The sequence below is a fragment of the Balaenoptera physalus genome, assembly GCF_965194825.1.
Source record: "Balaenoptera physalus genome assembly, chromosome: 15".
NCBI lineage: Eukaryota > Metazoa > Chordata > Mammalia > Artiodactyla > Balaenopteridae > Balaenoptera > Balaenoptera physalus.
In genome coordinates, this window is record NC_138894.1 from 32,681,450 (window position 1) to 32,708,125 (window position 26,676).

Below are 26,676 nucleotides of genomic sequence, written 5' to 3' on the forward strand. Positions count from 1 at the left end.
CTGCAGCATGTGGGATCTCAGTTCCCCAACCAGGGACCGAACCTGCATCCCCTGCATTGCAAGGTGGATTCTTAACCACTGGACAACCAGGGAAGTCCCCACTCTTGTATTATTTTAAATTTAGTCCTCACTTCTGAAACTTTTTTCTTTTATTTTGAATTCTGTCTTGAGTTCTATCATCTTACCTAATTCTGGTTTATGCTGTTCTTTCATCTTTTTTTTATTATGGTAAAATATACATAAAACAAAATTTATTATTTCAACCATTTTCAAGTATACAATTCAGTGACATTAAATACATTCACAATGCTGTGCAACCATCACCACTGTGCAAATTCAAAATAATTATGTCAAAAGATTGAGCAGGACATCAGAAAGATGGAGGCAGCAGCATAGTTTCTGAATCTCTCCAAACCCTTTCATGGAAGAAGATCAACTAAAACCAAACACCCATAGGTGGCATTTATCAGCATTTACCATTTCCAGAACTTTTTCACCATCCCAAACAGAGACTCTATAGCCACTAAACAATAACTTCCCATTCCCTCCTCGATCCATGTTCTTTCATCTTTCGCATTGTTTTTCCTAACGTCTTTTAGCCTACTTTGAAATAATAGGTTACAGTTTTGATCTGTTTTGTGGACCTGTCTTTTCCAACTTGATTTTATTGTCTGAAGACATGCTATTCTGCTCCTTATTCTCTTTTTTCTTACACTACCTCTGTACGGGATTTGATCCCAATCCTTTTCTGTTACTGATTTTTGGGTGAAAAAAGTTTTACAGCACTTTGAAAAGGTGGTGCGAGGCCATGTGGAAACATGTTCTTCATGGCTGTTTCATCAATGCTTCACTTATACTGCTTTGGAATAACTGTTTTCCAGGAGGCATAAACCAGTGGGCTTTATCATTGGACAGAGTGCAGAGAAAGGACCCCACGAAAGCTGATCACCTTAGCAGAAATGACTTAGTTATGATTTCACCCAAGATTGGTCACAAACCAGCCTGGGAAACTCAAGGAACCAGAGACAAGGCATAATGCCATCTTTCCTTCTCTCTGCCTCAGCTCTCAAGGATTGGTCACCTCCATGTTATTAGTAACTATTATTTGGTTTCTGTTCATAATTACTATCAGAAGACACAGCACTTAGGGGCCTAATTACACTGCCCAGCTACGCACCATTCTTCTTCATTTTGGCTTCCTGTCCACCAGCAGGAACCTGATTTAGTTTTGTTCTCCCTTCACCACAGCCCAGTAATTTTTGTGCATGACTCTCAGTCTCACCAGAATCTGTATCTCTCACTCTGCCCCAACATTCCACCCCATCATTCGCTCCCTGAAGTGTACTCTAGAAATTTCGGTCAACTCGATATTTTACCACTGTTCACCATCTCTTATGAAACCAGAAGACGAGCAGCTTTCTTATGGAATGATGGAGAACTTGTAAAGATAAAACACCAGTCTGCAGGAGAAAGGGAAGAAGAGAATGATGGAAATCGTTTCTGGAAAACTAGTTTTACATTACGTTTTGTTTGTTCCTGGTAAAGAAACTGAAATCTTCTAAACATTAAAAAAAAAACTAAACCACTAAATTCAATAATACAGGAATATAACTTTTAAAAAAAATTTCTTTGGCTGCGTAGCACGTGGGATCTTAGCTCCCCAACTAGGGACTGAACCCAGGCCTGCTGCATTGGAAGCGCAGAGTCTTCACCACTGGACGACCAGGGAAGTCCCAGGAATATAACTTTTAAAGGAGAAGTTATAAACCCCTTGGTTACATGAACTGGAGATTTTTAGTGAGAAGTCATGTATTTTAAATGACTTGGAGCTTTAAAGGAAGGAAGGAAGGAAGAAAAAGGGACTTCCTTGGTGGGGCAGTGGATATAATATCAAAAGTAAATTAATTAATTAAATAAATTTAAAAAAGAAAAAAAATGCTGAAATCCACTGACTAATTATTCAGGCTATTATATCTTGCTATTTCCAGATACATCCCTTTATAAACTTTTGGTAAAAGGTTATCGTATATCAGAACAAATGAATTACAGACTTTTCTATTTTTCCAAAATTTGAGAAATTCCCTTACATTTCTCCCTTCAAATTTTATAACAAGGGAAAAGTAGTGACAACCCTTATACTTACATTCAATTGCATCATCTGGCCACATGCCTTCTACATCAATCAAATATCTACAAAACAACAAAATTCGAGTCATTTGTAAATAAAAAGGAAAGAAAATCAAGTTTTTACAAAAAAGGGTCCAATTGTGCTTTACAAATATAGATAGAAAAATCCTAAGAAAATATCAGCATATCTAATCAATAATTATTAAAGAATGATATATACCATGACTACAAAAAGGCTTTATTCCGGAGTTTCCCTGGTGGCGCAGTGTTGAGAATCTGCCTGCCAATGCACGGGACACGGATTCGAGCTCTGGTCTGGGAAGATCGCACATGCCCCGGAGCGACTGGGTCCGTGAGCCACAACTACTGAGCCTGCGCGTCTGGAGCCTGTGCTCTGCAACAAGAGAGGCCGCGATAGTGAGAGGCCCGCCCACCGCGATGAACAGTGGCCCCCGCTTGCCGCAACTAGGGAAAGCGCTCGCATAGAAACAAAGACCCAACACAGCCAAAAAAAAAAAAAAAAAAAAAAAGGCTTTATTCCAAGGACCAAGGATGCAAGGATAACGCAACTTTAGAAAATCTATTAATATAGTTATTTACATTAATACAACAATTTAATTAATAAATGAAAGAGAATAAAATACAGGACCAAACTGGCAGATGTTAAAAAGTTATCTGATAACATACAACGGGTCAGTTTCGGTCAAAATGCTTTGTACACTAAAAACAGGAGACTTAATATGACAGAGTATTCATCAAGAACCAACAAATAACAAAAGACAAATTAGGACAAATATTAACATCACATCTAAAAAAACCCCATCTAACCAACCATAGGAGCCAGAAACTTAGGCATCACCATCACTGACAGCTATTTCTCCCTCACCCTCATCCTCAACCCACCACCAGTGCTGACAATGATACTGCCTACATACCTCTAGAATCTGTCCACATCTTTCCACCAAAATGACCACCATACCCTGGTCCAAGCCACCATTATGCCCAATTTCTACACAAGTCTCCTAACTTGTTTCCTCGCTTCCACTCTTTCTCCCTGCAGTGTATTCTCCACTCGGTAGCAAAACGATAGGTTGAAAATGCAACTGGGTATGTTCCACACACTCACCTTCAACAAAAAAAGTTCAATGGTTTTCTATTACTCTTCAAGTCTGAAACCTTAAACATAAGCCTGCACGATCGAGCTCCTACCCACACTTGCAGCTCCATTATAATGACATGCTCCCCCAACGGCCCCACCTTCCTGGCCAGTTCCTCCAACACAGCATATGCTTTCCTCTTATAGGGTCTTTTGCTATTCCTTATGCTCAGAAATCTCTCCCCAACGTCCCTATCGGGTTAATACCTACTCATCCTTCAGATATCAGCTGAAACATCCCTAAACCTTCTCTAATCTCCATGATGAGATCAAATCCTCCCTAAAATATGCTCTCATGGTACCATGTCCCTCTCCTTGGCACTTGTCAGAGTTGTAATTCTACATGCAGAGTGTGATACTTGAATATCTATTCCCTCTCTGGACTGCTAGAATTCACAAAGGGCAGGTCAAGTCTCCTCACTCACAAAATTTCTCAAGTCTTTTTGCTAGCACCCAGCACAGTGCTTAAACATAACAGATGCTCAATAAGTATTTCCTGCACGAACAACCATACATTGGTACAGTGTAGCAACACCCACAAAAAGCATAAGGGCATAAACTCCTTGATGCAGAAGTCCCATTCTGAGTGAAGTTAACTGAGACAAAGCATATATATTCAAAGATGTTCACACAGGAATGTTCATTACTTTGACGTTTTATAATATCAAAAACTTCTGACTTGTACATGTTCATCAGTAAGCAAAGGAACAATGCAGCCTTAAAAAAATAATAAATAAACCAATCAACAGACAAAGGATTAATCTCCAAAATATATAAATAGGTCATGCAGCTCACTATTAAAAACACAAACAACCCAATCAAAAAATGGGCAGAAGACCTAAATAGACATTTCTCCAAAGAAGACATACAGATGGCCAAGAGGCACACGAAAAGCTGCTCAACATCACTAATTATTAAAGAAATGCAAATCAAAACTACAATGAGGTATCACCTCACACCGCTTAGAATGGGCATCATCAGAGAATCTACAAACAGCAAATGCTGGAGAGGATGTGAGGAAAGGGAACCCTCTTGCACTGCTGGTGGGAATGTAAACTGATACAGCCACTATGGAGAACAGTATGCAGGTTCCTTAAAAACTAAAAATAGAATTACCATATGACCCAGCAATCCCACTACTGGGCATATACCCAGAGAAAACCATAATTCAAAAAGACATATGCACCCCAATGTTCACTGCAGCACTATTCGCAATAGCTAGTCACGGAAGCAACCTAAACGCCCATCGACAGATGCACGGACAAAGAAGATGTGGTACGCATATACAATGGAATATTACTCAGCGATAAAAAAGAACGAACTTGGGAACTTTGTAGAGACGTGGATGGACCTAGAGACTGTCATACAGAGTGAAGTAAGTCAGAAAGAGAAAAACAAATATTATATATTAATGCATATATGTGGAATCTAGAAAAGTGGTACAGAAGAACCGGTTTGCAAGGCAGAAATAGAGACACAGATGTAGAGAACAAACGTATGGACATCAAGGGGGGAAAGCGGGGCAGGGCGGGGGCCGGTGGTGGTGAGATGAATTGGGAGATTGGGATTGACATATATACACTAATATGTATAAAACAGATAACTAATAAGAACCTGCTGTATAAAAAATAAATAAATTTTAAAAATTCAAAAATAAATAAATAAATAAACTAATTAATTAAAAAAAAAAAAAAAAAAAAAAAAAAGAATGAGGTTGGGAGACTGTCAAAACAGCACACAGATCACACACTCAAGTCCCGGAAGATGGGGAACTGCCTTAAGTCCCCCACTTCGGATGACATCTCCCTGCCTCACAAGTCTCAGTCCGACTGGGCTAGCTTTGGCAAGGGGACGGAGCTGGATCAGGAGCTGCTGCTGCCATATCTGGATCAAGTTCCAGTTTTGGTCTCTCATCCAACACCTAGTCAGACTCGCCTAGCACCTCAGCTGAGAGGAGCAAATTAGGATAGCTCAAAGAATAGGCCTCATACAGCATCAGCCTGAAGGAGTTTATGACCCTGGAAGAAACGGATCAGAAAAAAGGATCCGGGGGACTTCCCTGGTGGTGCAGCGGCTAAAGACTCCACACTCCCAATGCAGGGGGCCCGGGTTCGTTCCCTGGTCAGGGAACTAGATCCCACATCCATGCCGCAACTAAGAGTTTGCATGCCACAACTAAGGAGCCCACCGACTGCAATTAAGACCCGGCGCAACCAAATAAATGAATAAATAAAATAAAACAAATATTTAAAAAACAGATCGGGGAGTGTGTGATCTGTATGATGCACTTTGTTTATGAGAACCCAATTTGATTTCTGCTGTGTATGCAGATCACCTGGGCTGTACAGATGACTGGCTGATGAGATCCTTCACGTGCCCCTCCTGCATGGAGACAGTTGATGCAGCACTGCTTTTGTCCTACGAGACTAACTGAGCCAGTGTCTCTCACCTGACTTCAAGTGAACCATCATTTTTGGTGGTTTTGATCTTTTGTCGTTGAGCCCAAAGAGCCAGGGATTAGGAATTAAGATCATGCATGAAAGTTTCCTAAAAATTCCTGAACGGCTGCAGATGTTGGGGAAAAGCACGTGATATTTTAGAAATTTAGGGGGAAAAAGTAGGATGGTATTTTTATGTAAAGCCTTCACCCCGTGTTGAAAAATATAATTGTTATTTAGATCTTGTTATTCCTCCAGTACATAGGAATTGTGTAAAGTGTTACAGCAGCTATATATGTTTCAATTGTGTGTCAAAGATTAGGATAAAGATAGTGGTTGTTTTTCCTAAGTGAGATAACTTTCTTCTTCCCCCTACCCAAATTCTTTTCTGAAGTTGCTGGCATTTGGGTCAAGGTTTTATTAAAAGCCACATTTTAGAACACTGGCACAAAAAAAGGAGTTTTAAGCTGGTTTGCATAGTTCTTCTTTTGTTTTAGAATAAACATAGAGCACTTATTTTTTACTTTATAGGAACTCTACAAGTTAAGGTCCCATTGTTCTTTTGCTGTGATTGTTGTTACTACTGATGTTGCTGTTTTCTGTCTTTGCTGGTTCTTTCTAATCTACCATTTGTCATTATTGGCATATGATCATCTCAGGGTCACAAGATGGCTGCTGTAAAACCAAATATCATATTCTCACAAAACAAGGAGGAAGCAGAAAAAGAGCCCAAATGGTCATTTTCCTAATGCCTATTTATCTTTTGTCAGAGAAAAATATCATTCTCATAAGCACAATAACAGCCTTCCCTTAATTACTCATTTGCCAAAACAGACTGATATGACCATTCATAAGACAATTCATGGCAAAGAGGGATATGAGAATGATTGTCTTAGCCTAACAAGGATTTATCCACTCAAGCTGAATGCTTCACTCCTCAAAAAAGTCATAAAGTTCTATGAGCAAGGAAGAACTACTAAGTGACTGTTAAGTGAACCATCAGAATTGTTTGTCCAAGACCATACGATTCTTTCTTTCCACTGGAAATGGAATTCATTGCCTTAGGTCTTTTTAAATAGTGTACTATTACTGTTGGGGCTGGCTCTGTGCTTGAAAACCAGCTGAAAACCAGTTATAACCTGTTACAAGTGCTGTATCTGTTTGCAGTTAAGAAATGCAGAATTCAAAGTGATCTCCTAGCTTGTAGGCAAACTGAGATTCACTGTCCCTCTTCTATAAAAAAAATGAGCTAATGTGTCCAGAAACTAACTCTAGTAAAGTGGGGTTTAACATTACCCTTTCTTATGAGTTTCGTCAAATTATTTTGGTGGTTAACATGGTGATAATTAAAAGTCAAGGTAAATTTTAAATATTAAGAATTCTGATGTATGGAGCTTGACTTATGCCACCATGCTTATGTAAAAATGAAAGTGGCACCATGGTTAAACTGAGAAAAGTTTCTCAGTTGTAACAATTTTGATTTATTCTTTCCTGTGACCTCCTTCCCTGTTGTCTTGAAGCACAGCAAAAGGATACTGCATGTCTTCTTACGGTAGTGCTGAGGTTATTGAAGTTATATAAAACACATCTCAGTCTCTGTTTCTTGGAAGGAAAGTCCTGCTAGTTGACTGACAATTCTAAGCAGGGAGAATTTAGAGAAATGTGTTTCATGTTTCGCACACAAATGAAGAATCTGTATAATCACGACTTCACAGCTGTGATCTCAAAAAAGAAGGAATTTCTCTCTTTCTATTTTTCTTGCACATAACGTAAGAACACTCTGAATCTCTAAGCTTCTGAAGCGTTAGTAGAGATGGTCTAGTAAAGATGTAGTTGTAATGTTTTACCCATTTAGCATGTGTTTATTTTTCCTTATGTACTCCAAGGTGACATATTTGTTCAGCTCAGTGATATTACAGCTAAAAAAATCATTCATTAGTAAAAGGAGAAGCAATCTCAACCTAACAAATCAGAAGTGTTTCTTATTATTTTATATTGAGTTGAATATTTGACTCTTAACACTTTTTGCTACATACAAAACACAAGTCCCTTGAAGGGTTCTTCATAAGTGCATTATACAAGGATTTAGTATGTCATAAGCACTTAAAGATTTGACATTCAACTGTAGTAGTATCCATGTTGGTTACTTTTCTTACGAGCCCCATGATGAGTTGGAGAAACACTGAAAGAATTAGAGTATCAGGTTCTATTAAATTGTTACATGTATCTTGCTTAAGTTTGTGCTCATTTATTTATATCCAACTACATAAAGCAAATTTGGAGGAAAAAAAAGAATAATAAATAAATAAGAATGAGGTCTCCAAATATTGTCAGAGGAAGATGTCCTCCATATATTAAATTATAAACCAGAATGTCTAAAACACTATACCATTAAATCACATGTACAGTCAGTTCTGTATATCCAACGGTTCCATAACCTGCAGATATGGAAGCCCGACTGTACTACACCATTTTACATACGGGACTTGAGCATCCGAGGATTTTCGGATCCATGGGGAGTCCTAAAACCAATCCCCCTGCAGATACCAAGGGACCATTGTATATGCTTATATCTGCATTTTTTACGTCTGAAAAAATATGTGCTAAATTATTACTGGTGGTAACATCTGAGTAGGGGGCAAAATTGCCTTCCACTTCATACACTTCTCTGACTGCATTTTTTGCATTCAGCTTACATTAGCTTACATTACTATTGTAAACAGAACAATTTAAACATGCTCTGCCTCTTGGGGTTGGCAACTCACCTGCACATGAGGTAGCCAGTCCTGTTGAAACCATGGGTACAGTGGACACCAAGAAGTCTGTCTAGAAAACAGGGAATATGGAATTAAGTAAGCGAAGTAGATACACTAAAAACAAGTTAGACAATTTTCTCAAGAGTAGCCTTTATTAGTTACCACAACACTACCACTATCCTGAAAAGGAAAAACTCTGAAGAAAAGAGTGTTTTTGCAGGAACGTACTATAAAGAATTAACTACTATACAGTCAAAATTCATTGTCTCTGGGAAATTTTGCATAGCCTCCAATCAGATGCAATAGTGTGGACTGGAGAATGCCCATCAGGAACTGATCTGACTACAGAAAAAGGGAGTGGAAAAAAAAAACAGGCTATCAGAAGAACAGAATTTGTTTCTGAGTGAAACAAATGGAATGCCTTCACTTTTAATGCTCAATAATAAAAAGAACAAACGGTTTCTGAAGGGCTCTTGGGGTCCCCCAAAGCACTTCCATTCCTTCTCTCCTTCACTGCTCCTCACACGCCACGGGTTTATGTGCCTGTGGAGTTCTCGGGTTAAGTAGCACTGTTCTTGTTTCACAATGAAAAAGTAAGGCTCGAGACGTAAGCCCAAGCTGCACAGCAGGCAAACAGAAAAAAGACTAGAATCGAGTCTCAGATTTTTCCAACTATGCCACAGTATTTTGTGGTCCAGGACTTAAAAAAAATTATATGAGAGAGTAAATAAAAAACAACAACATGTAGCTGATCGCTGCAAAAGCTATGTCTGTGACTAGGTGGTGTCTGGCATTCGTCATCTCCTGCCTGGATTACTACCACCCTACAATTCTAACAATCTCTTCTATTTCAACTGATCCTCCATATGGAAGATGTTCTCTCTCTAAAATATAAACTTGGCTGGATTGCTCTGTTGCTGAAAAATCTGTTGTAGCAATGCAACTTCCCTAACACGAAGCGTCTGCAACTTCTCCAGAGTCCCTGCTCCTGCCGTCAGTTCGGCATCGGCTACCGGTACCTCTTTCCAGACACTCATGGGTAGTGCCTACCTTTACCAACATTCTAGCACGACTATGTTACCTGGAGTTACTGACCACAGCCAGATCTCCACTTCAGCTCCTTCCTATCTAGCTGTTCTTGAGTGGGACATCACAGGAAGCACTGAAAAGAATTCCTCTTCACTCGGAGACTTTACTCTGGCACTCACTGACCGGCACCCAGCTGCTTCCTCCATGTTTATGGCAGCCAAGTATGATAAAACTTCAGATGCCAATAACATGGTCCCTCTATATCCATCACTTACTGCCAGGCTTGCTTAGGTAACACCATCTCAGATTCCAAATCAGGAGCATAGCCGCCTGTCACTTCCCTACCAGGAAGGAAGCCAGGTATATTACTATAACCAAGGCACACTGGGGTCTTCACTGTATGGAGAACTTGGCTCCTGCCCGCAATCCTATGGCTCCGCGTCATACACAGGAAGTAGGGCCTCTGCGCAACCAGAAATGGGAATGGGACTGAAGGAGATTCAGCCCACAAATATCCGACCACCAGCTTCCACCTCTGCAATCTGCCACCCTGTGTCTGCTCAACGCATCACAGAAACAAGTTTTCAAGGTGAGTATACAAACGGCAGAGCAAGTTGAAGAATGAGGTCGGCATTCACAAACGGGGTCAAATCGACAGCTGGGAAGGGGTGTAGAGACAGGTAGAATTTAGATCCTGAGCCTTTAATAACCACTACCTTCTCTCAGTGCTCTCTGTTTTTAGACTCTATGTAAGAACAGCTAGGGCTTCCCTGGTGGCGCCTGCCAATGCAGGGGACATGGCTTCGAGCCCCGGTCTGCGAAGATCCCACATGCCGTGCAGCAACTAAGCGCATGTGCCACAACGACTGAGCCTGCATTCCAGAGCCCGTGAGCCGCAACTACCGAAGCCCACGCGCCTACAGCCCATGCTCCGCAACAAGAGAGGCCACCGCGATGAGAAGCCCGCACACCGCAACCAAGAGTAGACCCCGCTAGCCGCAACTAGAGAAAGCCCGTGCACACCAATGAGGACCCAGTGCAGCCAAAAAAATAAATACGTAGAATAAATAAGTTCAATCAATCAATCAATCAATAAACGTAAATTAAAAACAAACAAACAAACAAAAAAACAGAACACCTAATGCAGGTGGGAAGGTGGGAGGGACACTGTAAAGGTCATCTATGCTACATGTACAAGAACCCCGAGAGCACACCAATAGGTACCACATTTTTCACTGCTGTAGCCGAGCATTCCCCCTGTACTACCACACTGTAGCACTCCCTTCCCTCGTCTACTGCTACAGTCTCTTTGGAAGGTGTTTCAGAACTCTTGTTATGAGAGTGCCAGTTGAACTGTCCTCACTTCCGTCATTTATACCAGGATTTAAGACCTTGTGGTCCGAGATCCTGTCCAGAGAGCAAGCAGGCTAAGACTCTGTCTTTGTTTCTATATTTCATCAGAAAGGGCTCTACCCCCTCTCCTAGTTCATGGTGTGAAGTGTTCTTAGCCTCTCGGGAAAGTGGGGAGAATTCAAAGGACTCTCTATGAGAATGCTAGGCTTTGTAAAACATTTCAGTTTTTTAAAAAGAAGACTCATTTTGTATTGGACTTAACAACAGTCCTATGAGATACAAAGAGAGCCAAGGATCAGTGACATGAAATGATCACCAGTAAGAATTACAACAGTCACCGCTTACCTCGTAGCATAGGGCACACTGTCCATGATCCTTAAGAAGAGTTAGTAGAAATGCCTTGCCCATCTTGCCCCTGAACCCCTTGAAAGGTACACGACTGCTGTGTTGGTGTTTAGGGGGAGCATCTCACTTACCCGGGACTGACTTCAACCTTGATTCCTCTGTAGTGATGGAGACTTCCCCGCTGATGAAAAATTCCCTGGGATTGCAACCTCCAAGCCAGACCGCTTTCCTATGGAATGACAGAGAACTTCAGAGAACTTGTCAAGATGAAACACCAGTCAGTCTGCGGGAGAAAGGGAAGAAGAGAACGATGGAAATCGTTTCTGGGAAACTATTTTTACATTATGTTTTGTTTGTTCCTGGTAAATAAACTGAAATCTTCTTAACATTCAAACAAAATCTAAACCACTAAATTCAACAACACAGGAGTATAACTTTTGAAAAAAATTTCTTTGGCTGCGCAGCATGTGGGATCTTAGCTCCCCAACCAGGGATTGAACCCACGCCTGCTGCATTGGAAGCGCAGAGTCTTCACCACTGGACCACCAGGGAAGTCCCAGGAATAGAACTTTTAAAGGAGAAGGTATAAACCCCTGGGTTATATGAACTGGAGATTTTTAGTAAGAAGTCAATAGATCTTTTGTTAGGCACATTTTATGTTAGGCTGTCTCCCTGCACAGGACGCAGGCGCCTTGAAAATGGAAATCACATCCCTCTATAGTACGTCCCTCTTCTTTCTGCTTTGCAGTTTGCTGCTCCACTTGTTCAACCCCACCTAGTAATAACCTATACTTCCCTTGTTCCTGTTTTCCCATCTGGAAAACAGACAAAAGGCAACCAAACAACGCAAAGGTCTCAACAAATAAGGGATACCCAAAACCAGAGATGGCCAGAACTTCTGTATCCCTCATGAAACCTAGCCCGGTGTTCAATACTTAGGTATCATTAATACATGCGTGTTGACTGAAACAGTTGAAACGCAATTCTTCCACTTCCCAGTTTAGTTTTAGTCCTCATACAAAACCTGATCATCAAATTCCTTAATGCTAGGAATCACAGTGAAAAATAATTTCTCAACTGACTTCTGTCAGATGAGTGAGAACTAAGGTTAATTCAGTGTATCTGAAGCATAGAAAGTGAGGGCAAACGTGGCACAAGATGGGGCTAGAGAAGCAGAGAGGATTCTAGAGCACGCAGAGTCTTAAAGGCCACCAGTGTGTTTTCTATTCTCAAAACAATGTTTGTGAGCGATGTTTATGAGCAATGTTCCAACTTGCTTTGAAGCTTTCTTGTGTGAAGAATGGATTGGAGGGAAACAAGATATATGGACACTAGTTAGGACCTAATCGCAACAGACAGGCAAGTTCAGTATTAGGATGTTGAGGGAGAGCTGACAGATTCCAAAGAAATTCAGGAGATAAACTGAAGCGGGCTTCATGGGGTATGAGATGGAGGAAAGGAAGGTCTTAGGGAATTAAAGGGTTTACTGCACACATGAGCAGAGTCTCAAAATTAATCATTTGAACGTACAGAGGGGGATCGATCTCCCAAATGACACCGGTTAGGAAGCAACGGTACGCCCTGTAGAATTCCTAGAGACAGCACAAATCAACTGTTTCGATGGAAAATTCGGAGGGACCCTTGATTTCCATGGGAATATAGAGAAAAGAGACACTGATCTGGCTTGCAGGTATTTAGGAAGTTGTTAGCCTGACATCACATACTAGTCTCATGTAAGTAGGCCGTCTGAAGTATGAAGCTTAGGGGAAAAACCTTGAAGAAAACTTAAAAGCTTAAGCCACACCTCTATACTACACCACCTTTCACAGTTTCTTCTCAGATAAGCAGCATCCCCATCAGTGAAGAAACTCACATCCCATAATAGGAACAACAGGCCTAAAAATTAAATGTGTGTCTTTGGAGGTCCCATCTATGCGATATCTTCCTGGTACCAGAAAAGTCCCCAGGAAGATCGATCTTTGCACCCCTGAAAGCTTACCACCAAGGAAAATGACTAGGTCCATAGATTTCCTCCCTCAAACCAGCCTACCTCACACATAAATCACTAGCAACTCAGCCCTTAACTCACATTATCACAGTCACAAGAGTGGTTAGGGAGAAAAGCACTAACCAGGGGAACTAACACAGAGGCAATCCAGGCCAAGCTGGGCTGGTGGCAGATATCTGCTCCTTACGCTCGGGTGCATAATGCGACTCACCACAATGCCTTTTTCACAGACCCTTTTTAAAGTTTCTCCACAAAATCCAACAGCTCAAGTTAGTTCATGACGCTTCAAGGTAAACAATCGTCAAGAGAAAAACATGCAATATGTCTTACAATGTTGGATTCCTTACAAATAGGACAAGGAAATAACCATGTAGACAAAACCAGAGCATTTGAAAACATCTGCGTTCTACAAACATACCAGTGAATGCTATAAATAAGGTAATATGACATAAAACAAAATGAAAACTAGATGTGAGACTGTTCTCTTCAGTGTACAGACTTCATGGCAGTTGCTGCACGATCTAGCTACTTATATCTACAACTCTCTGTTCTGTTAATACAAAATGAGGCCCAAGTGTGTCAACTTGTTTCCCACAGAAACCAAAAAACCTACATGCATCTCTTTTCTCCGGTGCCCTTTCACCTTACCTGCTCCCAGTTCTCCACCAATGTCCTCCTCTTTCTCTAATTATTCTCCTCTTCATTGTGCTTGGCCTTGCACCCAAGCATGCAAGACAGAGAGTCCTAGAGGTCCGAGATTCTAGAGGGGCTGTTTGCAAGGGGGAGGAGATTACGGTAACTGCCACACTGTATATACTTCTGTGCAAAGAAAGAGGGACAGTGTTCAGAATGTCTCTCACATATAAAAAGAGCTGGATGGCAGGATACCTGTGTGGCCCAAGGAACTAGAGCTAGCAAATCATGGGCAAAACAATTGCAACCAAAGGCTGGAAGAGGAAAGGTCTGCAACCAGCTCTGTCTCCTAGCTCTCTGGTATTTGCTGCCAATGGGCAGAGTCTATTTCGTGAAGCATCAAGCACTGAAAAGAAGACTCCTGCTGCTGGAAGTTGACAGGAAGGAACATCCAATGCAAGATCAAGGCTTGTCCTAGAAGCAATGCCCATAATGGAAGAAAAAAAAAAAAAAAAAAGAAAGCGGAAGAGAAATGTTAAGTCGCAAGTCCAACCTGGCCCCCAGCCTAGCCCAGCCCAAGGAAGGTAGGAGTCAAGGAGAAGAAACTAAAAGAGAAGAGCCTTGGACCACAACATTCTCCACAGGGTACACTCAACAAACTTCACCCTGCTCTTTAACCAAGTTACAACTGTAATAGTTCAAACTACATGGCTCTTTCCTTCCTAAGGATACTAGTTAAATAAGATCTATATAGCTCTAAGTATATGATACATAAAATAGAATACTCTGTAGAATATAAGTAACTGTTAGTTAATTATATTAATGAACGTCTGTAAGAAATGTTGCAATGATTTCCCTAATGGAAGAGCCTGGGGGAGGTAAATCTGTCTTCTAGGATTTCCTCCCCAGAGCTCAGAAATTGAGGGGTTGTTTTAGCTCTCCTACGCTCTCTTCACCCAAGCCCGCCCTCCTGTTGGGGATCGGACCTCCCTATTGGCTAGCTCATACCTTTCAACTGCCTGCTTTGTGACATCACTCTCCTACCAAACCTACTACCACTTGGTAGAGGTCTTGGGGTTTCCGTGGAGCCGTTTGGACCAGTAACCAGTGACCTTTGTACTGGACACGTGCGCCGTTCAGCTGCAGCCACTCAGACATCCTCTAGTGTTGTCTCCTCATCCCTTGTACCTGCAGTTGATGTCTCCTCTTCTCTGACCATGTCAGGTAAGAAAAGAAACTTTGGAAAGTTTTGCGTTCGATTTCTTTTGCCCCTAAATTGAGGAGGAGATTCAAAATAGCGTGGAATAATGAGGGAAAGTATTGAACTACAAGTCTGGAGACCTAATTTCAGCTTTGACTTTGACGTTTACTGTCTGTGTGACTTTGGACAAATCACTGACTGCCTCACAAAGCCTGCTGCTTTCCTTATCTGTTACGTTAGGATACCACATTGGGTTGATCACTCTGATCCCCTTCTTTTCCAATATTGAGCCTTAAAGGGTACCCATGTAGAAAATGAAATCAGAGACTTCTCAAAAGAGTGTTTCAACAGAAACATAGAAAAGCCAGGTGACACAGAAAACTAGCGATATATACCAAGATGTTTCATCTCCAATGGTCTCCCTCCACTAGTATTTCGACTAGTTGAAAAGAGAGAATAGGGAGAGAGGATGGAGAGTACTGGGCTATATAGGGAGGCACAGAGTCAAACGTAAGCAAGTTTAGGATTGTTTTCATTAGCACAGGCCAACAGGAACCAAGAGATGGGAAAAAAATATAAGAATGAAGAGGGAAAGCATAGAGGAGCTCTCAAGAAAGAGGCAGTTTGCCATGGAATGTTGATGGGAGCCAAAGATTTTAAATTAAAGCAGAAACAGCACAGAGGGAAATCTGCTCAGAGCAGGGCAAAACAAAGCTGATGGTAGCAAATCCTTACATTAACAGACTAAGAAGGAAAGTAAGGCCAGAACAGGGGATCACCAGGAAGGGCAGCCTATCAGAAAAGTCATACTCCGTTTTCTTTCTTTTATTGCCTCTCTGAATACAGCTGGCACTTGACAGTTTGGAATAGAAACATTTTAGAAGTATGTTTTAGAAATGATGCTTCCTAGAAACCAGAAACCAAAGTGGTTATCTAGGGGGCTGCTTTTCAGTGTTCTATTCTTTCTAATTTTTAAACTAGGTAGACATTTGACCAATTAAACATTTTAAATGATATCTTCTACATTGAATCAGAAGGACTATTTCCTTTGTGTGATATGTAGCTTCTAAGGCAAGGTTGCTTTTCAATTTTTACAGTTATTTCCTTCCTAACACAGAGAGCACATTGATCAACAGCCATCGTTCGCTTGTAGATCTTAGCTACCGGAGAAGAAAAAGAAAAAGTCAAGCCCCACATCTCTAATTCCCCATTTAGGGAATTCCCTGGCGGTCCAGCGCTTAGGACTCGGTGCTTTCACGGCCAGGGCCACGCGGCGCGGCAAAAGAAAAAAAGAAAACACAAACATCCACATTTATCTAAAACAATGTTGTGGAGTCCTTTGGATTTTCTTACATTTGAAAATCTTTTTTAATTGGATTCTAGGGATGATGGTTTTTTGAGGTCTTGGGATGTCATCTTCTTGGATGTGGAAGATGATTCTAAGTTCTAGGATAAATACAAAAACCTTCTTGATACTTTTTAAGCTTCCTTTCTGCTTATTATATGAGTTATATTCATGGAAAGATATATTTCTCCTAGGCTTAATACCTGTTACTTGCTGGGTAAAAATATGAATGAGCACAATAATGAAACTCTTTTACACTTACTATTTTGCTGTCTGCTTTGTACCGGTTTTCATTGAAATACTTGTCTATATATGTTGTGGCTACCTATACATTCACATTTGTTGCATTCTGTTGCTTGTTATGCATTTTTTACTGATTTATCGTCTGTGTCTGTATACATTGGCTAGGAATTCATTCACCTCTATCACCTCCATCGTGTTTTTTGGTTAATAGTATTCACTAAAATAGAGTGGGCAAAATTCACTTTCATAATATTGCATGTATGGTACAGAATGTCATTTGTTAGTAAATTCATTAGGCTTTGATACTTGCCCACATACCCCAGTTTTCATTAATATCTATGGATTTCTTTTTCGTTACGTAACATGTTTTTCATGATTTTTCTTTGTCTTTCTAGAACTTATTGTATCTTCCTCCATATAAATCATACGCAATAGATCAGCTTATTCATCTATTAATTATTACTGCTATTATTATTGGTGGTGGTGTTATAACCACTTTATAGATGAGTAATCTGAAGTAATCAGATAACTTTTCTCTTTCCAAAAGCACTTAAGAAATCCACTTTCGGGTAATCATTTTGAGGTAGGATGAGAAACCAGGCTTGAAGAGGGCAAAAATGACTCTTTCAGTTCACCAGTTGGACTGAGCTATACGTCAACTCTAGGTAATAGCGTGGGAACTGCACAAGCAAAGGGAGACACTGAAGATGACAATGGTAATGGCCGTACTGTTTTCTAATGGACAAAAAAAATGCTTATATTATAAGTTCTATTTCTCCTGCTTTCTGGCACTATCATGCTCAGAGTGGAGTCCTGGCAAGGAAGTCAGGATACTTAGGTTCTGAAACCTGGTAATGACACTAACATGATGAGAGAACCTGAACAAGTCAACCCGACCTCTCTGAGCCTCAGTTTCCTTACTCGTGAAATGAGACTGAAAAAAGAGAAAGTTCTCTAAGGGCCTCCTAGTTCTAAAATGCTTCCAGTCTAGGAAATAGCATAGAAGTCAATACGAGTGCAGGCTGAAGGGAAAGACAGGGCAGGGAGAAGGTTGCTTCCAGCCTAGGGAACAATGTCTGAACCATACCACTTGGCTCTTCTGCCCATCTGTGCCCAAGATGGGAGCACAGGCAGTTAATACAGAAGAGTGGAAAACTGCTCAGTCCTTACAGCCATCATTAACTGTCTGATTTTGGGTTTCTCAGGAAGGGTCGATAGTAGAGGTGTCCTGAGAGCAAGAACCTTAAGATAATGCTGTTCCTCAAACGTAGTGAGAATTTCTCAACCTCCCTGAGTTTTTCATGACCCTCTTGTTCTTACAGAAAATTTCCAAAATCCATCTCTACTTGGAACTCTAAATTCTCTGCAGCATTCTCTTCCTGTGGTGAGCAATGCAACTTCCCTAACACGAAGTGTCTGCAACTTCTCCAGAGTCTCTGCCCCTGCCGTCAGTTCGGCATCGGCTACCGGTACCTCTTTCCAGACACTCATGGGTAGTGCCTACCTTTACCAACATTCTAGCACGACTATGTTATCTGGAGTTACTGACCACAGCCAGATCTCCACTTCAGCTCCTTCCTATCCAGGTGTTCTTGAGTGGGACATCACAGGAAGCACTGAAAAGAATTCCTCTTCACTCGGAGACTTTACTCTGGCACTCACTGACCGGCACCCAGCTGCTTCCTCCATGTTTATGGCAGCCCAGTATGATAAAACTTCAGACGCCAATAACATGGTCCCTCTATATCCATCACTTTCTGCCAGGCTTGCTCAGGGAGCACCATCTCAGATTCCAAATCAGGGGCATAGCCGCCTGTCACTTCCCTACCAGGAAGGAAGCCAGGTATATTACTATAACCAAGGCACACTGGGGTCTTCACTGTATGGAGAACTTGGCTCCTGCCCGCAATCCTATGGCTCCGCGTCATACACAGGAAGTAGGGCCTCTGCGCAACCAGAAATGGGAATGGGACTGAAGGAGATTCAGCCCACAAATATCCGACCACCAGCTTCCACCTCTGCAATCTGCCACCCTGTGTCTGCTCAACGCATCACAGAAACAAGTTTTCAAGGTGAGTATACAAACGGCAGAGAAAGTTGAAGAATGAGGTCGGCATTCACAAATGGGGTCAAATCGACAGCTGGGAAGGGGTGTAGAGACAGGTAGAATTTAGATCCTGAGCCTTTAGTAACCACTACCTTCGCTCAGTGCCCTCTGTTTTTAGACTCTATGTAAGAACACCTAGGGCTTCCCTGGTGGCGCCGTGGTTAAGAATCCGCCTGCCAATGCAATGCGGGGGACACGGGTTCGAGCCCTGGTCTGGGAAGATCCCACATGCCGTGGAGCAACTAAGCCCATGTGCCACAACGACTGAGCCTGCATTCTAGAGCCCGTGAGCCGCAACTACCGAAGCCCACGCGCCTAGAGCGCATGCTCCGCAACAAGAGAAGCCCGCACACCGCAACCAAGAGTAGACCCCGCTAGCCGCAACTAGAGAAAGCCCGTGCACAGCAATGAAGACCCTGTGCAGCCAAAAAAATAAATACGTAGAATAAATAAGTTCAAACAATCAATCAATAAATAAACGTAAATTAAAAAAAACAAAAAAACAAAAAGAACACCTAATGCAGGTGGGAAGGTGGCAGGGACACTGTAAAGGTCATCTATGCTACATGTACAAGAACCCCGAGAGCACACCAATAGGTACCACATTTTTCACTGCTGTAGCCGAGCATTCCCCCTGTACTACCACACTGTAGCACTCCCTTCCCTCGTCTACTGCTACAGTCTCTTTGGAAGGTGTCTCAGAACTCTTGTTATGAGAGTGCCAGTTGAAGTGTCCTCACTTCCGTCATTTATACCAGGATTTAAGACCTTGTGGTCCGAGATCCTGTCCAGAGAGCAAGCAGGCTAAGACTCTGTCTTTGTTTCTGTATTTCATCAGAAAGGGCTCTACCCCCTCTCCTAGTTCATGGTGTGAAGTGTTCTTAGCCTCTCGGGAAAGTGGGGAGAATTGAAAGGACTCTATATGAGAATGCTAGGCTCTGTAAAACATTTCAGTTGTTTAAAAAGAAGACTCATTTTGTATTGGACTTACAACAGTCCTATGAGATACAAAGAGAGCCAAGGATCAGTGACATGAAATGATCACCAGTTAAGCATTACAACAGTCACCGCTTACCTCGTAGCATAGGGCACTGTCCATGATCCTTAAGAAGAGTTAGTAGAAATGCCTTGCCCATCTTGCCCCTGAACCCCTTGAAAGGTACACGACTGCTGTGTTGGTGTTTAGGGGGAGCATCTCATTTACCAGGGACTGACTTCTCCCTTGATCCCTTTGTAGTGATGGAGACTTCCCTGGTGATGAAAAATTCCCTGGGATTGCAACCTCCAAGCCAGACGTTTTGTGTGACACAAACTCAAGAACTCCCCAAGTCCTGCAGTAGCAGAAACAGTCACATACTTGAGAGTAACCCACCATCTGAACTTGGGGACATTTCAGTGACAGCTCCAGTCCAGAGTGCCAGGCGTCTCCTGGCCCTGCCTCCAGCTCCAAGCCAGGGACAAACAGAGAGTAAGAACGTGGAGGATATCAAAACCAAGCTGTCAAAGCCTCTGGAGGCCTACCAGATCCCAATAGAAAACCAAGATCCTCCACTACTCCCTTTAGGAATCCCTGATATTCCCCAGCCGCTGGCCTGCACCGATCCCCTCAGCCAAGAGGAGCAGCCTGGTTCTGAAAATGCTGATCTGGGAGAGAACAGCCTGAGTCGTCAGGACCTAGGGACACTTGAAAATGGGACTGAACCTAGCAGTGGTCTTGCAGACATTACTACACTGGCGGAGGATATTCACCTTCCCCAGCTCTTTAATTCTTGGAAAGATCTTGATCGATCCCAAGGTCCCAACGTGATCAAAGCTGAAGACACCAGAGCCATTAAGGTGAATCAGGTGCAGGAAAAGCCAAGTGTCGTAAAGGTTCCCTCTGATCAACCCAGGAAGAACAAACAGAAAGCCTCTGAGCCTATCGGTGGTGCTCCCAAGGCCAAAATCCAGCCAAAGGATCCAGAGTGCCTGTTAGGGGGAGAAGCGGTTATATGCACTGCTGCAGTCAGTGACAGGGCTCCTGCGAACACGGCCAAGCACTCTCAAGGCAAACCTCAGAAAGCTGCATCCGGAAAGATCAGCAAAACTGAGAGCCATGGGCAGGAAAAGACCAAAAGGACCAGAGGAAGAAACAAGGCTGAAGAGAACAAGCAGTCAGGGAACAAAGTCAAGGCAGAAGACAAGCCAGCAATCCCCAACACGAAGCGAAAGGAACACCAAACTGAGCTTCGCCAAGAGAGCTTTCAAAAGCCTCGAACCTCCCTTGGCGTGCGCATGCTGGAGTCTGTGAAGGTTCTTCATGCGCTGGGGAAGAAGAATGAGACGAAAACTGGGCTCTCTTCCTGTCGGCTCTTGGGAAATTCAAGCAACCCCAAAGACCCCCAGCCACCCCCAGCGATCCAGCCACGGCGGCATACCCCACGTGAGGGTAAGAGGCCTGAGAAAACGCAAGTCCAAGCCCAGAAAGCAGACAGCAGTGCTGAAACAGAGTGTCCATCTCCATCCCAGTGTGAGCGGCCTCCTCCTGGGAAGGTCAAGTTGATACCTCTGCCTTTTTCTGCCTGGGACAAGCCTCAAGCTCGACCCGCTCCTCGGAGGCCACAGTCTCTGGCCTCACATCGGCCTGCTGTGGCTTACCGTGCCCAGCCTGGTTCTACTGACTCAGCTCAACCTGCTGCAGTCAATTCATCCCAGCCAGCTCCTGCCTCTTTGCCAGGTCCCGCCAAACCAGCTCAGCCAACTGTGGCCAACCCAACCCAACCGGCTTGGACCAACCATACCCAGCCTCGTGTCCCTCAGCCTGCTGCTCCTAGGCCTGCACCCTACAAAACTTCATCTGGCGCTTCTCTCCAGCGCGAGCCTGTTCCCCCTGCTGTGACTAAGCGCCAGTCCCCACCCAAGCTCCAAACCCAACTTCTACTCCAAGACTTCAGCAAGCAACGAGTTCCATGGAGGGAACCCAACGTGCCTGAGCCAGTCATGTCAAAGCCCATCGAACAAGAGCAGAGGCCAGAGCGAGAGGCCATGAAGAGGCGGGCTCAACAACAACGGGAGAATGCTGCCAGATACACCTCTTCGGGGAAGCTGCAATTTTTCACCCAGAGGGACAAAGAAATGGAAATTGCTGACTACTACGGATACGTCAGGTGACAGCTGCTAGGATTCTTGCTGCCACCTTGGCTACCAGCGGTTCTTCCATACATAGGTAAGATAGGTATAGAACCGAATAAGTAAATGGAATAGAATTAATAGATGAGTAATAAACCTTTCGAATTTTGAGATGCTGCTAACTGGGGCGTGAGAAAGGAAGGCCTGAAAGTTGGATGGGAGAATGAAGGAAAGGGGTAAAAACTGAGGAAAGAGGAAGGAACTTGGCCCAGGGCTAGGAAGGCCAAAAGAGACGTATGGATTTAGGAAAGGAAGCAGGAGTGAGGATGAAATGGCAGAAGTAAAAAGCAGGGTCAGGGGTCTGGGTTGAAAGAACACAATTGGAGTAGAGTTGAAGGTGACAGGAGATGAGTCTAGGTTTACTAGGAGAAATAGAAACAAAGTCTCTCGGGGAGGTTGGCCTTAAGTCTCACAACCACCAGATAGGTATTTCAGAAAACAAGAGGTTCACGACACATCTCTGAAAGGTTTGAGTTGCCTTATTCAGGTGTGATTATAGTGGGGGAATAGGCAAATCTACCAGAGAAGTGGCTAGGGCTCAGAGTCCTCCTAGGGGCAGCTGACGACAGGGCCAGAGCCAAGGGAACTGCTGTATCAGGAGGCCCACGAACAAATCAGGGGCATAGCCGCCTGTCACTTCCCTACCAGGAAGGAAGCCAGGTATATTACTATAACCAAGGCACACTGGGGTCTTCACTGTATGGAGAACTTGGCTCCTGCCCGCAATCCTATGGCTCCGCGTCATACACAGGAAGTAGGGCCTCTGCGCAACCAGAAATGGGAATGGGACTGAAGGAGATTCAGCCCACAAATATCCGACCACCAGCTTCCACCTCTGCAATCTGCCACCGTGTGTCTGCTCAATGCATCACAGAAACAAGTTTTCAAGGTGAGTATACAAACGGCAGAGAAAGTTGAAGAATGAGGTCGGCATTCACAAATGGGGTCAAATCGACAGCTGGGAAGGGGTGTAGAGACAGGTAGAATTTAGATCCTGAGCCTTTAATAACCACTACCTTCTCTCAGTGCTCTCTGTTTTTAGACTCTATATAAGAACAGCTAGGGCTTCCCTGGTGGCGCCTGCCAATGCAGGGGACACGGCTTCGAGCCCCGGTCTGCGAAGATCCCACATGCCGTGCAGCAACTAAGCGCATGTGCCACAACGACTGAGCCTGCATTCCAGAGCCCGTGAGCCGCAACTACCGAAGCCCACGCGCCTACAGCCCATGCTCCGCAACAAGAGAGGCCACCGCGATGAGAAGCCCGCACACCGCAACCAAGAGTAGACCCCGCTAGCCGCAACTAGAGAAAGCCCGTGCACAGCAATGAGGACCCAGTGCAGCCAAAAAAATAAATACGTAGAATAAATAAGTTCAATCAATCAATCAATCAATAAACGTAAATTAAAAACAAACAAACAAACAAAAAAACAGAACACCTAATGCAGGTGGGAAGGTGGGAGGGACACTGTAAAGGTCATCTATGCTACATGTACAAGAACCCCGAGAGCACACCAATAGGTACCACATTTTTCACTGCTGTAGCCGAGCATTCCCCCTGTACTACCACACTGTAGCACTCCCTTCCCTCGTCTACTGCTACAGTCTCTTTGGAAGGTGTTTCAGAACTCTTGTTATGAGAGTGCCAGTTGAAGTGTCCTCACTTCCGTCATTTATACCAGGATTTAAGACCTTGTGGTCCGAGATCCTGTCCAGAGAGCAAGCAGGCTAAGACTCTGTCTTTGTTTCTATATTTCATCAGAAAGGGCTCTACCCCCTCTCCTAGTTCATGGTGTGAAGCGTTCTTAGCCTCTCGGGAAAGTGGGGAGAATTCAAAGGACTCTCTATGAGAATGCTAGGCTTTGTAAAACATTTCAGTTTTTTAAAAAGAAGACTCATTTTGTATTGGACTTAACAACAGTCCTATGAGATACAAAGAGAGCCAAGGATCAGTGACATGAAATGATCACCAGTAAGAATTACAACAGTCACCGCTTACCTCGTAGCATAGGGCACACTGTCCATGATCCTTAAGAAGAGTTAGTAGAAATGCCTTGCCCATCTTGCCCCTGAACCCCTTGAAAGGTACACGACTGCTGTGTTGGTGTTTAGGGGGAGCATCTCACTTAGCCGGGACTGACTTCAACCTTGATTCCTCTGTAGTGATGGAGACTTCCCCGCTGATGAAAAATTCCCTGGGATTGCAACCTCCAAGCCAGACCGCTTTCCTATGGAATGACAGAGAACTTCAGAGAACTTGTCAAGATGAAACACCAGTCAGTCTGTGGGAGAAAGGGAAGAAGAGAACGATGGAAATCGTTTCTGGGAAACTATTTTTACATTATGTTTTGTTTGTTCCTGGTAAATAAACTGAAATCTTCTTAACATTCAAACAAAATCTAAACCACTAAATTCAACAACACAGGAGTATAACTTTTGAAAAAAATTTCTTTGGCTGCGCAGCATGTGGGATCTTAGCTCCCCAACCAGGGATTGAACCCACGCCTGCTGCATTGGAAGCGCAGAGTCTTCACCACTGGACCACCAGGGAAGTCCCAGGAATAGAACTTTTAAAGGAGAAGGTATAAACCCCTAGGTTATATGAACTGGAGATTTTTAGTAAGAAGTCAATAGATCTTTTGTTAGGCACATTTTATGTTAGGCTGTCTCCCTGCACAGGACGCAGGCGCCTTGAAAATGGAAATCACATCCCTCTATAGTACGTCCCTCTTCTTTCTGCTTTGCAGTTTGCTGCTCCACTTGTTCAACCCCACCTAGTAATAACCTATACTTCCCTTGTTCCTGTTTTCCCATCTGGAAAACAGACAAAAGGCAACCAAACAACGCAAAGGTCTCAACAAATAAGGGATACCCAAAACCAGAGATGGCCAGAACTTCTGTATCCCTCATGAAACCTAGCCCGGTGTTCAATACTTAGGTATCATTAATACATGCGTGTTGACTGAAACAGTTGAAACGCAATTCTTCCACTTCCCAGTTTAGTTTTAGTCCTCATACAAAACCTGATCATCAAATTCCTTAATGCTAGGAATCACAGTGAAAAATAATTTCTCAACTGACTTCTGTCAGATGAGTGAGAACTAAGGTTAATTCAGTGTATCTGAAGCATAGAAAGTGAGGGCAAACGTGGCACAAGATGGGGCTAGAGAAGCAGAGAGGATTCTAGAGCACGCAGAGTCTTAAAGGCCACCAGTGTGTTTTCTATTCTCAAAACAATGTTTGTGAGCGATGTTTATGAGCAATGTTCCAACTTGCTTTGAAGCTTTCTTGTGTGAAGAATGGATTGGAGGGAAACAAGATATATGGACACTAGTTAGGACCTAATCGCAACAGACAGGCAAGTTCAGTATTAGGATGTTGAGGGAGAGCTGACAGATTCCAAAGAAATTCAGGAGATAAACTGAAGCGGGCTTCATGGGGTATGAGATGGAGGAAAGGAAGGTCTTAGGGAATTAAAGGGTTTACTGCACACATGAGCAGAGTCTCAAAATTAATCATTTGAACGTACAGAGGGGGATCGATCTCCCAAATGACACCGGTTAGGAAGCAACGGTACGCCCTGTAGAATTCCTAGAGACAGCACAAATCAACTGTTTCGATGGAAAATTCGGAGGGACCCTTGATTTCCATGGGAATATAGAGAAAAGAGACACTGATCTGGCTTGCAGGTATTTAGGAAGTTGTTAGCCTGACATCACATACTAGTCTCATGTAAGTAGGCCGTCTGAAGTATGAAGCTTAGGGGAAAAACCTTGAAGAAAACTTAAAAGCTTAAGCCACACCTCTATACTACACCACCTTTCACAGTTTCTTCTCAGATAAGCAGCATCCCCATCAGTGAAGAAACTCACATCCCATAATAGGAACAACAGGCCTAAAAATTAAATGTGTGTCTTTGGAGGTCCCATCTATGCGATATCTTCCTGGTACCAGAAAAGTCCCCAGGAAGATCGATCTTTGCACCCCTGAAAGCTTACCACCAAGGAAAATGACTAGGTCCATAGATTTCCTCCCTCAAACCAGCCTACCTCACACATAAATCACTAGCAACTCAGCCCTTAACTCACATTATCACAGTCACAAGAGTGGTTAGGGAGAAAAGCACTAACCAGGGGAACTAACACAGAGGCAATCCAGGCCAAGCTGGGCTGGTGGCAGATATCTGCTCCTTACGCTCGGGTGCATAATGCGACTCACCACAATGCCTTTTTCACAGACCCTTTTTAAAGTTTCTCCACAAAATCCAACAGCTCAAGTTAGTTCATGACGCTTCAAGGTAAACAATCGTCAAGAGAAAAACATGCAATATGTCTTACAATGTTGGATTCCTTACAAATAGGACAAGGAAATAACCATGTAGACAAAACCAGAGCATTTGAAAACATCTGCGTTCTACAAACATACCAGTGAATGCTATAAATAAGGTAATATGACATAAAACAAAATGAAAACTAGATGTGAGACTGTTCTCTTCAGTGTACAGACTTCATGGCAGTTGCTGCACGATCTAGCTACTTATATCTACAACTCTCTGTTCTGTTAATACAAAATGAGGCCCAAGTGTGTCAACTTGTTTCCCACAGAAACCAAAAAACCTACATGCATCTCTTTTCTCCGGTGCCCTTTCACCTTACCTGCTCCCAGTTCTCCACCAATGTCCTCCTCTTTCTCTAATTATTCTCCTCTTCATTGTGCTTGGCCTTGCACCCAAGCATGCAAGACAGAGAGTCCTAGAGGTCCGAGATTC

General features: G+C 43.1%; 2 long non-coding RNA genes and 1 pseudogene across 10 annotated transcripts in view; 1 reads left to right on the forward strand and 2 right to left on the reverse strand.

The window, feature by feature from the left end:
- Positions 1–236: 236 nt before the first annotated feature.
- Positions 237–26,676, reverse strand: part of LOC309643390 — a 2,123,356-nt gene continuing 2,096,916 nt past the window's right edge. For all 8 annotated transcript variants that reach the window (XR_014253690.1, XR_014253691.1, XR_014253692.1 and 5 more), the window contains 4 exons: positions 8,487–8,547; positions 2,348–2,521; positions 2,144–2,190; positions 237–1,460 (listed from right to left, as the gene is read on the reverse strand). This is a non-coding gene — a long non-coding RNA (uncharacterized lncRNA). The remainder of the gene's footprint in view (positions 1,461–2,143; positions 2,191–2,347; positions 2,522–8,486; positions 8,548–26,676) is intronic.
- Positions 4,511–7,358, forward strand: LOC309643388 (RING finger protein 11-like; annotated as a pseudogene). Its single transcript, XR_014268620.1, has 3 exons — positions 4,511–5,327; positions 5,542–7,051; positions 7,187–7,358. The product of XR_014268620.1 is annotated as an RING finger protein 11-like (transcript).
- Positions 16,790–24,108, reverse strand: LOC309643732. The gene is made up of 3 exons (XR_014254039.1): positions 24,056–24,108; positions 19,946–19,962; positions 16,790–16,851 (listed from the first exon to the last, which is right to left on the reverse strand). It is a non-coding gene; the product is annotated as an uncharacterized lncRNA (long non-coding RNA).